The sequence below is a fragment of the Carya illinoinensis genome, chromosome 14, assembly GCF_018687715.1.
Source record: "Carya illinoinensis cultivar Pawnee chromosome 14, C.illinoinensisPawnee_v1, whole genome shotgun sequence".
In the NCBI taxonomy this organism is placed as follows: domain Eukaryota; kingdom Viridiplantae; phylum Streptophyta; class Magnoliopsida; order Fagales; family Juglandaceae; genus Carya; species Carya illinoinensis.
The window spans coordinates 4729183-4739168 of record NC_056765.1 but is presented as its reverse complement, the minus strand read 5'-3'; the positions used below and the strand labels follow the sequence as shown (position 1 = coordinate 4739168).

General features: G+C 30.8%; 1 long non-coding RNA gene across 1 annotated transcript; it reads left to right on the top strand.

The window, feature by feature from the left end:
* The first annotated feature begins 3855 nt into the window (after positions 1 to 3855).
* LOC122293966 lies at positions 3856 to 6136 on the top strand. The gene is made up of 2 exons (XR_006237417.1): positions 3856 to 4177; positions 5716 to 6136. It is a non-coding gene; the product is annotated as an uncharacterized LOC122293966 (long non-coding RNA).
* Positions 6137 to 9986: the final 3850 nt, after the last annotated feature.

Below are 9986 nucleotides of genomic sequence, written 5' to 3'. Positions count from 1 at the left end.
GTGAGGCAATATCTTTCTAAGGCGATGATCAGTAGTTGGTCCGAGAGGATGACCAGCCACACTAAGATTGAGACACTACTTAGACTACTTCGGGTGATGCAGAAGCGTAAGTTTTTAATGGTGTTGACCTATGACTACTAACAAAATACAATGATAATAAAATGATTAATTTGAACAACTTTCGAAGTATAAGGAGTAAAAATTAGTTCAGATTTAAGATTTATTGACTAATTTGTTTCAATGGTAAAGCACATGAACTATTTTAACATTTAACCCTTTTTATTTTGTTAAAATGGTTTCAAAAAATCGTTATATACTCGCATGAAAAGATAGATGTGTTTGACTTAGATTAACCGTCACACTTACTATATATATCCAACTAGTTAGGACTAAGCACCGATTGAGTAGGAGTTAGTATCATAAGATTCGACTTTGACTCTTGACTTTTGTCAAAGTGTGAATTTGAACTCCGAGTCCGGTCCAAAAAGTTGGAGCAGAGTCAAATTTAAATTTTATTAGAGCAATTAAAGTGGAGTTGGAGACTTTGACTCCATTTTATTAGAGCTCCGACTCCAATGATGCTGAGTCAAAATGGGAGTAAGATGTTCTTTGCAATCCTCTGCAACCAATTTGCACTGTTTCGAGAAGGGGGCAACCCCTAATATTTAAATTTCCCATGTCCCTTTTGGGGGCGCCCATGATGGGCTGTTGGGCAGTGCACGGGATGTTGTGATGATTGTGCGCCCAGGCCCGCAAGCCCATATCCCTAACAAAGCGTTAATTAAAAATGCTTTTGTGACGTTGGATTGATTCAAACATTTTTATCATTATTGGATAATAGAATATTTTGAAAATATATCACTATTATTTATTATTTTATTATTATTTTGTACTACTATTTATTATTATTTAAAAGTTTATTATTACTTTTTAATTACTATTCGTAAAATATTTAAAATCACCTCACTATTCAAACGCTAGAAATTTGCTGAGTAACGAATGCTTGGTGCTTAAACATTGACCTGCTTTAAACTTTCTGCTTTAAATAGTGACCTACTTTCCATAATTTCTCTCTTTACTCATAACTAATCGATCAATTCAAAAATACACTCCAAAATAATATTAATAAATATATTTATAATTATATATGTTGAAAATTTTCTATATATGTACGTTCTTAATAAATATGTTGTCACGAGATTTTATATGATATATATAATGTAATTTTCGAACAAGTTCAAAAAGAGCATGTGAAAGGATCATATAATTGGACGTCTACCTCATCAATGCACCATGCATAGCACATATTAATGGCAAGCAACGAAATTATTATTGTTACTATTATCATTATTATATATAATGTAACTTTCGAGTGAGGCCAAAGGACCTTGTAAAAAAATCATTATTGCTATTATTATTATTATTATTATTATTATTATTATTTAATTTCCAAATTAACCCAAATGAGTAGGTGAAATGATATTACGTCTACCTTATTTATGATGCATTATGCATCACATAATGCATGCAAAAGAAAAACCATTATCACTATCGAGTGGTACTACATGCACACAAAACTTTACTCAAAACATTATGCATATAATTGAGTGTCAGCCTCATTTTTTTAATTTTTTTAATTTTTAATTCGAAACTCGAATTTTAAAATTTTTACAATTTCAATAATTGACACGTCAGCACCTAAGTATATATAAATAACATCTTTCATTACTATTATACATTATCATTATCATTATTATATAATGGAAGTAATTTTGAAAATGCCAAATAAGCGTGTGAAAGGATTTGATTTTATATCATTATCATTATTAGGAGGAGATGTACTACGTCTAAAGAGCAATTGATTGATAGAAGTAGCTAGGGAGATTATGGATATTGAGTTATTTTTATTAGTGAATATTAATTGCTGAATTAATGATTTTGTTAGCTAGTTTACAATTATTATTATTATTATTGTTACAATTATTATTATTATTATTGTTACAATTATTATTATTATTATTGTTACAATTATTATTATTATTATGTGGGAGTGTCATAATTAATTATATGTTCGAAAAGTGAATAAAAATAAAAATAAACGAAAATAAAGCTTACAAAATTGGAGTATGATCAACCACTCGATCGATCTCTGCAGGAAGAAATTATGCGTGTGCTTAATTTCTGATCAAAGACTCCATGCATATACTTAGCAAGACTTGTAATGGCGTGCATGTTGGTTGGGGAATCCTGGTCCCCACCCATTCCTCATGCATCTTGGTCTTTTATGTTAATGAATTGCTTTTGTACGTTTTACGTTGTAATTATGTTTGCCCAACCAAGTTTTAATTTCAGTAGGCAATTTTCTTAAGAAGGTTGTTCTCTCCTCTACAACTTTCCTGCAGGCTTCGCATCGCATTACAAAAAGATTAACGGGAAGTATAGACTGAGGTTTGATTTGTCTTCGCACTCTCTCAAACAAATGCTTGTCATGTCATTGAGAGAACAAAATGTGTGGTTTTTCATTGATGATAATCAATTAGTACATGACCAAATTAACATCGATCCATTCTTCCTCCTTTTTTGAGCATGCATGTAACGTTTCCCCCCCCCCCCCCCCCCCCCCCCCCCCCCTCTTGCCAGCAGATATAGTGCCTTCTTCCCATGATATTCAGGTTTAATGTGGTCATGTTTCTAGATTTAGGATAAAATCATATATTATTTATCAAGTTATAATTTATCATTTTGTCAATATTTGATTTTAATCTTAAAATAGACCAAAAAAAAAAGAAAAAAAAAGTGATATGAATCGATCGATTGGGATGTCAAAGAGAGATCAAATTAGAAAGTGAATGATCATAGCTTAAAAGATAAAGGACAAATTTAGTAAATTAATAATTATATTATAAAATGAATTATTGTAATTTGAAAGAGGAAGAAAATTTATCATATATTTGAAAATAAGATCTCTTCAAGTTCTTGCTCAAATTTGAAGATATCAAGCGAAGAGAAATAGACACATGAAATATTGGATCCTCCAACATCTATTGTCCATCTAATATTTCTCAAAATATTTATATGGATAGTAATAAATTATGTAGGCCAGCTTATTTCATGTGTCTATATATCGATCTGTCTCCCACCCGAGGCTCTCAGGTTTAAACAACAACAACGCGATCTAGTGGACCTTTTCCACATTCTTGACTCCCTTCACTGTCTTTTAACTTAGGTTTAGCTTGAGACTATAATCTTTTTCAAAGAATAAAAATATGATGAAAGTAAAGAATTGGTTGAACAGATGTGAACCAACACGAACCCAACACAATCCACCCGAATTGAACGGACTCGAACACCCCGGTTTGCATTTCCCTGACTCAGCATTCGAATGCCCAAAAATATCTGTAAGACGGGCATAGATAAAAGGTAGAAAAGCTGAGAGCTTTAACATTAGACCATATAAGAAGCGGCCATGCATGGAAGTTCTCTTCTCCTCCGCCACAACCATAACATCACATATATATTTCCAAGAAAAGCCCACAAAAGCCAACCCCAAGATCCCACTGTAAACATTAAATTCCCCAATCCGTGGTTTGGAATTGACCCCTCGTGGAGGAGCCTCAATTTTCAGCTCTTTCTTTTTTAATTTGAAATTTAAAATGTCCACAATCTCAATAACTGACGTAAAATTCTGTGTAAAAAATGCAGGTATACATAATATGTTCCATTACTATTATTATCATTCTCATTATTATATAATGGAAAGTTTCGAAGGAGGCCAAATGACCAGTGAAAAGATTTGATTTTATATTTACCTGGCCAACTGTAACAAGCACTGTGCACTATATATATATCGTCTTGATCTCGTGCATGGTAGTTGTGAAAATAAGAGAAGAAAATGACCCTTGAGTCCTCTTCTTTTTGGCCAAAAAAATAAAAAATAAAATCGTACAGTATTGATCTTGATCTCGTAGTAGCTAGTATCCTTAATTAGCCGGCGGCCGTACTGTGTGGTCGATATCTTTTCCTTTCAGTTCGTGTATATATAGCAGTAACCTCAGGCGACGTCCCATGTGGTCGATATCATTTCTTTTAGTTCGTCTACCCCTGATCAGAACGTCCGACGGCCAAGTGAGATTTGAGATACTCTTCAGTTTTGGACAACGACAATGGAGAAACACAAGTAATTACTTTTCTTTTCGGAGCATATATATTCTTTCTTTTTTTTTTCTTTTTTTAAATTTAGCAAATATATTCTGTTATGGTGTGGTGAGTTTAACTACTTTCAATTTGGTCAATATTATAAAGAAAAATCCTATTTTCTCACCAAAGTTTTTGTGCATCGAATGCATGATATATGATCATCTTGCTGAAGAAGAATGTGTTATATGTACAAGCTGCATGCATTTGTTTCACCATAAAACAATTTTCGTAAATAATTTCTCTGATTTTTTGGTGTTTGAAAAACTGATTAGTAAATGAAAATTAAATAGTTTTAATCAAAAATCAAACATTCTATTCTGAAAATTGGTTTCAGTTTAAAAATTCAGAAATATCAATTTCTCACCTAGTCCCTTGATCTCTCGGATTTCCTTCCTCCTCTTTCTCACCCTTTCTATATTTTAATTTTTTTGAAGCTATAATATATTTCGAGATCTTTAAATTATTTTTTATTTCTAACTGCAGGTTTTAAGTTTTAAATTATTTTTAATATGTTTTAACTTTTTTTGAAGCTAAAACATGTTTTAGATTTTTTAGTTTTCTAACAAATATAGCTTGTCATGATCTCTTGTCTTGTTTTACATATATGGTTATCATATATGTGGTTATTGCTTGTTTTGTTATTTAAACACATTATTAATTTAATTGATTATCTTGATTTTCAAATATTCAGTCGATACTTTCGTTTTGTTGTTGTTTTTTTCTTTAATAATTCAATTCCATGTTTATTTTGAATTGTATATTTAAGAGAAATAATGAAAAAAAAATATTGGGAAAATGCCCAAAATGTTTTCTTGTAAATAGATGAGAACGATATTTTTAGTGTGATTAATTTTAATATATTTATTACACGTACATTATTAAAAAAAAAAAAAAAAGTATCATGTTTTCCCAGTAGTTTATGTAGTTTATGTATAAATTATAATTGGGTTACATTGTCACATTACAATCCTAACTGAATTGTTTAAGGTTAAACTACATGTGTGCGACTTGGGCGGGAAATCAAAATGTCTTATAATTTCACGAATGATCATGAGATTATCAAACAACTTGATTTCCAATGATAGTGCACGACATGCCATACATGTCTCTCCTTATCATTAATTTTATAATAGAAAGGGGGAGAATTAATTTGTGTATTATCTTTCTTTGGGGAGGAGTTGTACTGTTAAAGAGGATCAAATATTGAGTGATTTTTATTAGTGATTATGGCTGCATTAATGAATTTGTTAGCTGGTGCTGCTGCTGATGATCTTCTATTGATCTATATATAATTACCCGTTCCTTCTTTAATGTTGATGTATTAATTTGTTAGTAGTTTCAAAACAACGGGAATCTCTTAATTTTATGGACCTTAATCTGATCTGGTTATGATGATCACTAGCTAGCTTTAAGCATTTTGATCAATTTTTAGGTGGGCTAACCCCAAAATCAATCGACTCGATATGTCAATTTTATCTACATGATACATTAATATTGTTTAATCTTTGTATTTTCCAGAGTTGGCTTACCTTTTAAGAAACCACAATCATCCCGTCCATTACCCGAAGGGCCAGGAAGTCATGAACCGGAAACGAGGGATCCCAAAACCACATCTCCACCTGATTGGTTTGAAACGGTAGAAGGGATAATGAAGTCATTAATTGATCCAATAACGGCAGAGCTGAAAAAAATGGAAGAGAGGCTCAAAAGTTTGGAAGATCTTCTCACGAAGAAATAAATACCAACCAACTGTTGGTTTGGTATTTAATCAGTTGGTTGGTACGTATTTAATTTCAAAATGCATGCATGTGTGTTTCTATGTTTGTCATCATGATGATGATCTATATTAACGTTTGTACTGCTTAATTGGTTTCTCGTATTAATTGTTAAGTACTTACGTACGTACGTACGTATGCTATTATTATTGTTATTATTATTATTATTGTTGTTGTTATTATTATTGAATGGGAGATGATCATGACTTAATTAAGTCATAATTAACTATTCCCCTGGGCCACAACCATAGCATCACATTATATATTCCCAATTAAGAAAAGCCAACGCCAATATCCCACTGTAAACATCAAATTCCCTAATCAGCCGACCAAAGCAAACCACTGTAAACATCTCTCTTTTTCGTTTCCTATCTTCTTCTTCTATTTTCTTATGTATGTTTCTCTGCCACACCAAGTACCGCGACTTCAACGTCAACTAAATTGACTTGATCCACTCCCAGTGACAACCACCAGTACTAGATGATGCTCATGAATATATTTGCAAGAAAAGCTCACATTGAAAATAGAAAAATTCTAAATAAAATATGGCTGCACAACTAATAATTGGTTACCATTACCTGATCCAGTACTATATCTAAATATATATATATATATATATTATATTAAGTGTCTATCCTACATGATTAGTATTAAACAGCAATTTTCTTATTTTTATTGTGTAATTACATTTTTACCCCTGAGTTGCTTTTACTTTTAAACCAATAAAACACTTTGCTTTTACTTTTACATTTTTATCCCTTAATCTTCTAATGCCACAAGTATTAATTGCTAATTAAAAGTTTTTGCCCCTTTTCTAATACATAGAATTTTTTATTTTTATTTTTAATCTCAATGAAATACTTATTATAATTATTTTTAATGTTTCTGAGCTTGAGATTAATTGAACAGTATCCCAAAGTGTAGAGGTGAGAAATATGTTGTAGTAGTTAGGTGGGGTCTAGGTGACATTGATTCAATTCGACCCCATTGTTTTGAAATTTGGTAGTTCGATTGACATTGATTCAATCCGACCATTGCTAATTTGGTAGTTTGATTGCATTACTCATTCTTTCACCTACCACTTCCAAGTGTTGTGAAAAACGATGACAATGAATTGAAATATAACACCGAATGAGAAAACGATCACACACGCAATCACACACGACACAAGATGTACGTGGTTCGGCAAATTGCCTACGTCCACGGGAGCTGCAGAGGATTTTTATTATTGAGGAATCACACTACAAGATGGGTCACAACACTGTTCATCCACAGTGTTTTCGTAGCTGCTCTGTTACAGACAAAAGAGGCAAAAAATCATATATATAGTTCAAACGGCGGAATCCCTAAAACGCATGTTCGCTCGAGCGGCGTGTCGAGCGCGCGTCGAGCGAACTTCCCTTCCGCATCCCGCTCGAGCCCACTGTCGAGCTGACGTCGAGCGTTCGACTCTGCCTGATTTCGCTCGAGCGGCCAATGCCTCCGCTCGAGCGAACTCCTCCTGCTCGAGCTCACTGTCGAGCCAACATCGAGCGTTCGACTCTGCCTGACTTCGCTCGAGCGGCCAATGCCTCCGCTCGAGCGGTGTGGACCAGACTCCACATTCCTCAACACCAAGTCCCGATATTAAACCCCCCCTCAAAAATAAAAAATAAAAAGTATAAAAATAGGCAGGTCGAATGTCAAAATTCTTATTAATTTTTTTTAACTTTTAAAAATATTTCTCAAAGCTTGATTATTTCTTTTATAGTAATATTTTTGTACTTGGGTTCTAAATATATATTTTTTTAAAATACTTGAAATTTACACACTTCAATACTACAAATATTATTTATGCTTTATATATTGTACGACATTGGTTAGATCATATAAGCTCAATGTGTTCGACCCGAAAGGAAAAAGAAAATTAATAATACATACACAATATTTTCTACAACTATTTTACAATTTAGTGTTTGTTAAAAGATACAGTAAAATTCAAAATTTTAACTAAATAGAAAAATAAAAATTAAATTAAAAAAAAAACTTAATAACTTTTTATGAAATAAAACTATCATGCATTGATGGACTGTGAAATGGGTTGTTAAATAATAGTATATTTTTGTATAGATCCTTTCTGATAAGTTTGATGTTATAATTAATTGATTAAGCACATATGCATATATATATATATATATATATATATATCTATTATATTATAATAAGTGTCTATCTTACATAAACAGTAATAAATAGTAATTTTCTTATTTTTATTGTGTAGTTACATTTTTACCCCTGAGTTGCTTTTGAACCAATAAAAAACTCTGCTTTTACTTTTATATTTTTGCTCATTGATTTTCTAATACCACAAGTATTAATTGCTAATTAAAAGACATGCATGCAAAGTATAGGAATTAATTTATAAGTACAAAGATCGTATGATCAAGATGTGCTAGCTGATATTTTTATTTTTCTGTATGCGTGGGTCGATTGGAACATATATATATATATATATTGCAATTACATTAATTACTAATTACTTTGTGATATAAAACATGCAATAACAAATGCAGTTTCAAAATACTTATTAAAATAATTCCCATATTCCGAAAGAAAATTAAAAAAAAAAGGGGAAAAAAATGCTACTTACATGTTAGTAAACAATTTTCTTGCTTTGTAACTTTTTATCTCTATATATAATTCATTTATATTGTTAAAAAAAAAAAAAAAGCCAAAGAAAGAAGACGTGAGGAAAAAAAATAATCCGAACATACGTAGTATCTACAAGTATATATATAATGTTGTATATTTGATTTTAAACTAAAATATAATTTAACTACGGGAGCAGATTAATTATTATGACATCTGGTCAGAATATACTTATTGAAAGATATTATACTTCACTAACTTATCATTATCTAAAGATATTTTCTAAAATTTACTTTTTTATGCATTAATTAAATTTTTGTTGTAAAAAAATCATTTGTTTTATTAAAAACCTTATCTCACCCGACTAAACAAATGTGTTTTGCAGGTTGTTTCGACCTAATATATATATATTTGAATAATATTAAATACAATCTTAAGATATACACATTCTGCACACTTTTTAACAGAAGTTATTATTGTAATCACCAGTAGGAGATGAATCCTATCATGAAAAATGATGGTCATACAGCTGACGTGTGGTTACCATAACATCCAGCAATATATCTATACTAACTTAAAATTTTTAGTCATCATCCTCACATCACACACTACACTTAATTCTTTTTTCTCTTACCAAATAGGTAGTATATGGATGATGAATAAAATAACTCAATTAGTTTAGAAAGAATAAAATAAAAATAAATATAATGTTTGGTATGTGAGGATGAAAAGTATCAAAGCTCTATTAATTTATGTCAATGAATATGATGTGATGTTTATGATATTTGTTCACTTACATAATTTTCATTTATAATATGTTTTTGTATGCATGGTAGTGTGCAATAAATATAAATATATATATATATATATATATTAAAGTTGAGCTATGATCGAAATGATGATTTATTGGTCTGACATTGGTTTGTCTAGTGGTAGGAATGATTTCTTCACACACAAGATGTTATTGATAATGTTGCTCAAGACTTTTGTCAAATTGCGTCTGATCTAAAGAATATTGAGGAATTTCTGCCTATTAAACTAATAATTTTGCCTAAATATCCAAATACTCAGACAGCAACTTCTGCTAAACCGTCCACTTCTGTTAAATCTGATAAATTCAACAAATCTTCTAAATTCAAGAAAAAGAAGAATTTGATTCAAAGATTAACAAAAAGGTTTGATTTATCTACTACAAAAATAATTGTAGAACAATGATAAAATTGATAAGAATAATTCTGATAGTGAGTTAGGAGTATCTTCTTAAGTTTTATAAGTCAGTGATCCCTTGTTTTGATATGATTTAAAAAACACTTCAAAGTTATCTAATGACTGAACGGTTGGCACAAACCTACAAATATTTTAATTTATTTAAAATGACCGAGTGAC